A 5,000-nucleotide genomic window follows, 5' to 3' on the forward strand; every position below is an offset into this window, starting at 1 on the left:
GAGAGGTTATATGGCAATGTCACCCTCACCTGATTGGATGCCCTTCTTAATCAACCGCGGTTCGGCGCGCAAACACTTGTGCCACGGCGGTGACTTCCCCTCCGACACCTGCATTTGACTTCTCAAGGCGATATGTCGTTTCTCGGGCTCGAGCCAGCAGGCAGAGCGCAGGCATTTTTACGACCGCCGCGACGGGGAATTGAACTCGGGACCACGAGGGTCGGAGTGCAGTTCTCTAACCACTGAACCATCGCGGCAGTCATATATATATGTGTACCCAGATATATATACATATATATTTATACGCATATGTATATATACATATATATATTATATATATGTATATATACATATATATTATATATGTATAGATGTGTGTATATATGAATATGTGCATATATATATATATTCATACATATGTTTATGAATATATATTCATATATATAGATATATGTGTATATATGTTTATATATACACATATATATAAATGGATATATAAATATATATGTGTATATATATTTATATAATATATATATATATATATATATATATATATATATATATATAAGTTTGTATGTGTGTGCATGTATACATACATATATATATATGTATATATATGTGTGTGTGTTTATATATAAATATGTGTGTGTGTTTGAATCTATATATATTCTCTTTTCTGTCTATTTTAGTCATCGAACACTGTCAAGTTCAAAAGATAATCAAACATCTTCGATTATTTGCAGCATTTTATTTGACTGTAACATCACAAACAGTTTCTCTATATTTATTCACCTTTCCTTTTATTCTCTCCCCGTTTGACCCGAGTGGTTGCTTTGACCCTCGGCTTTGGCAAAGGATTATGTATATCTTATATTTGATGAAGAAAATACACGTCAAATGAAACTCTGGAGGAAAGAACGCCAAGTAAAGAGAGGAAATCCACAGAAGGTAATTATATTCATTACAGTGGGGATATAGTCTCGCACCCTTTTATCAAATATGTAACTGCGTGTGTATAAATGTATGCAAATATATATATACATATATATATATATATATATATATATATATATATATATATGTGTGTGTGTGTGTGTGTATATGTATATATATGTATATGTGTATGTGTGCGTGTGTACATATATGTATATTTATTTATATACACTTATTTCATTCCTCCAGCACAGATATATTTATCTATAGATATATTTATCTACTCTCTTCGTCTATCTTTTGAGAAGCGCAGGAAATAGCAGTACTTTCTCATAGTTTCTATAAATGTGTACAGTATTTTGGCAAATTCTTTATTTACTTTCCAGCCTAACCAATGATATTCATTACGATCTTTACATTAGAACACGCATAGTTATATTTTTACACAATAAGAAAATTGATTTTTTTTTTTTTATCAATTTACATTAACAAACACACATGCACACAGATGTACACTACAAGGGTATGTATGCTTGTGCTAAATAAGTATCTCAGAAGACAAAGGAAGCCGAGCTTGACCAGAATGAAAAATGGCATTCATCTCTTATCAATATCAAACTGTTACAGGTGTATCAATGATAATCACTAGTTCCAAGAAAGCTACATATGTATGTGTGTATAAGTGTGTATATATGTGTGTATATATATATATACACATATATATACATATTTATACATATGTATACATATATATTCATATATATGTATATATATATATATATATATATATATATATATACACACTCATATATAAACTTCTATATGCTCATCTGTACACAAACTCACACAAAAACTTTTTTCCGTCTCTTCCACGAAAGGACAAATGTAAACATTCACCTCTTCGGGCAGGCGAGAGAATTAATTACAGGTGTGCAGAGTATGTGGTTGGTGGGAAGGCGTGAGGAGGGTAAATCAGGGGGAACCTAATCATGCATATGTGTATACATGACGGAGCAGTTGCCGTTGAATTAGTAACAGTGATGAGTTGCTGCTGAAGTATGCTAAGTAGGCCTAATATTTTCTCATTAGGCCTGATGGGTTGATATTGTCTTGCCCTCATCATCTGTGGGAAAAGGGAAAATGCACTGTAAGAAATTAATGGCATTGACACACTAATACATCCACACACACACACACACACACACACACACACACACACACACGTGTATGTATATATATATATATATATATATATATATATATATATTATGTGTGTGTAGATATATGTATAAATATATACACATGTGCATATATATATATACATAAATATACATACATATATATATATATGTATGTATACATAATTACGTATTTTAACACATGTACCCTGTTGTTCACGGCAATATCAAGGTAGTTACGTGACAGCGGCCGGACCCGTTTATCTCACCTGCTGCCCGCTTGCCCCAGGATCCCTTGAACTGCCCCCAGTCGTTGGCGCGCTTGCCCCACGTGCCCCTCAGGCTGTTCCAGTCGGCGCTACGTTTTCCCCAAGTACCTGAGGGAAGAGGGAGGGGAGTCGAGTGTTAACCATATTGCAGCCTGTACTTGTGAGCTAGACGCTTTGGTCTGAGAGCACCGGTTTTTCTATGTCCCATACTCTGACTAAAAATATTAAAGGAATTACAAATGAATGCTAATTATATATAATTTTGTACCGGTTTTTAATAAATTACTTCTAATTATATTATTTACCATATCACTTATCTTTACTCCGTACCTTCCTTGCTCTCGGCATAAATGTATTATTTAACAATAATTTTGTTTAATATAATTGTCATTTGAAAATCCACTAAGCACCGTTTCGGGTATGTTGATGTGTAACGTACAACCCGTAGGCATGGTAGTCTTAACGCCAAAGTAACATCAAAGTAACCGCAGTAGGGCTATAATGAATATGTAGATACTTCAGTATTGTGTGTGTGTGTGTGTGTGTGTGTGTGTGTGTGTGTGTGTGTGTGTGTGTGTGTGTGTGTGTGTGTGTGTGTGTGTGTGTGTGTGTATGCGTATGTGTGTGTGTATGTGTGTGTATGTGTATGTGTGTGTGTGTGTGTGTGTGTGTGTGTGTGTGTGTGTGTGTGTGTGTGTGTGTGTGTATGTGTGTGTGTGTGTGTGTGTGTGTGTGTGTGTGTGTGTGTGTGTGTGTGTGTGTGTGTGTGTGTGTGTGTGTGTGTGTGAAACGTAATACTAAATGCAATGTGATAAAGACATCGAAATGTAGAAGAGTGTAATGTAAAAGAGGAAAAGAAGCAATCAAATATGAGTCTGTGTGTAGCTTGGAGAGCGAAATAACATATCCGCATATTTTTCTTCTCTTTTAAGAAAGAGAGAACATGTAGGAGACAAGTTAAAAAACAACAACAACGCAGTAACTAAAACGAGAACAAAGAGAAAATATAAACAAGTAAAACAATCAAGGGAAAACGAACAAAATAGAGAAAACAAGGAAAGGACAACCAAAAAGTAATTTCAATGAGGTAGAATAAGAGGAAGCTAACCAAAGAGACACAAAGAGCAGACCAGTAAAGCAGCAGAACATGATGAAGGAAACAATACGACAAAGATAATAATGATCCTAATAATAATTAAAATAATAATGATAATAATAACGATATTAAGAATAATGATAATTGTAATGATAATACCGATAGCAATAATTAAATAATAATGGTAATACTATTACTAATGACAGTAAAAACTATTAAAACAATATTGATAGAAGAATGATAATAATCAGTAACCATGAATATGAAGGTATTCATAATTTCCATTCTGCAGGATAACTGTGAAGTAATAAAAGATGACATCAATATTTTCATAGTGTCAAATAATATCTTCCAAATTTAACCCTGAGAGTGCTGGGGTCGTCCTCCCCGAAGTCTCTCGCTTCAGGAAATAACATTTGCTCTTCAAAAAACACGCGGGAGTCTGTCATTTGATTTGCAGGAAATTGAAAAACGATTTTGTCATTGGCGTGAACGGCGTCAGCAGGGGGCAAATTGGATTAGTGACCCCTTGAATCCTTATCCCTTCCCTCCCCTTCCAACGACGCCTATGTTGTTGTCCCTGGTGATACAGCCCTGTCGCCCGTTTTATTTATTGTCATTCAGCCTCTTCAGATTGATAAGGAGAACGAAGGTGAGGGAGCATGAAGGGGGGGGGGGGCAGGAAAAGGAGATGGAGAGAGAGGGTGAGAGAGGAAGACAGAGAGAGAGAGAGAGAGAGAGAGAGAGAGAGAGAGAGAGAGAGAGAGAGAGAGAGAGAGAGAGAGAGAGGGAGGGAGGGAGGGAGGGAGGGAGGGAGGGAAGTGGAGGGAGAGGGAGGGAAGAGGAGAGGGAGGGAGGGAGGGAGAGGGAGGGAGGGAGGGAGGGAGAGGGAGGGAGAGGAAGGGAGAGGGAAGGAGCAGTCTTAAGCTGAGGAAGACTTCTGCTTATATTCTCACTTCATCGGAAGAAATTACATCAAAGCCCGACGCAATTCACCATAAAAGAAAAAAAATGGACCACTCAGTCTCAGCGCAAAGAAAACGATGAAAGGGAAAAGGGAAATCATTTTCAAATATTTAGGACTTGATAATCGATGCATCTATTCGCATTCGTACCAGACCTGAATCACCTTGTTAAACAAATCTGTGTATTGAAATTTGCAGTAAAGAGAATATGGATTGGAATTCAGAGTTTTATGTTCGTATAAAGGTTTATATAACATTTTTCCCACACACACGTAAGAAGAGAAAGAGACGAGAGAGAACGAGAGAAAGACGTAAGAGAGACGAGAGAGACGAAAGAAACGAGAGAGAGACGAGAGAGAGAGAGAAACGAGGGAGAGAGAGAGAGAGATACGAGAGAGACGAGGGAGAAAGAGAGAGAAAGAGAGAGAGAGAGAGAGAGAGAGAGAGAGAGAGAGAGAGAGAGAGAGAGAGAGAGAGAGAGAGAGAGAGAGAGGGGAGAGAGAGAGAGAGAGAGAGAGAGAGAGAGAGAGAGAGAATAAGAGAGAGAGAGAAAGAGAGA

The 5,000-nt window shown here is 36.9% G+C and overlaps 1 long non-coding RNA gene across 1 annotated transcript; it reads right to left on the bottom strand.

Annotated features, from left to right (window-relative positions):
• Nucleotides 1-732: 732 nt before the first annotated feature.
• LOC125047981 lies at nucleotides 733-2,496 on the bottom strand. Its single transcript, XR_007116781.1, has 2 exons — nucleotides 2,381-2,496; nucleotides 733-2,056 (listed from the first exon to the last, which is right to left on the bottom strand). It is a non-coding gene; the product is annotated as an uncharacterized LOC125047981 (long non-coding RNA).
• Between the last annotated feature and the right edge of the window lie 2,504 nt (nucleotides 2,497-5,000).

The sequence above is a fragment of the Penaeus chinensis genome, chromosome 42 (assembly GCF_019202785.1).
Source record: "Penaeus chinensis breed Huanghai No. 1 chromosome 42, ASM1920278v2, whole genome shotgun sequence".
Classification (NCBI taxonomy): domain Eukaryota; kingdom Metazoa; phylum Arthropoda; class Malacostraca; order Decapoda; family Penaeidae; genus Penaeus; species Penaeus chinensis.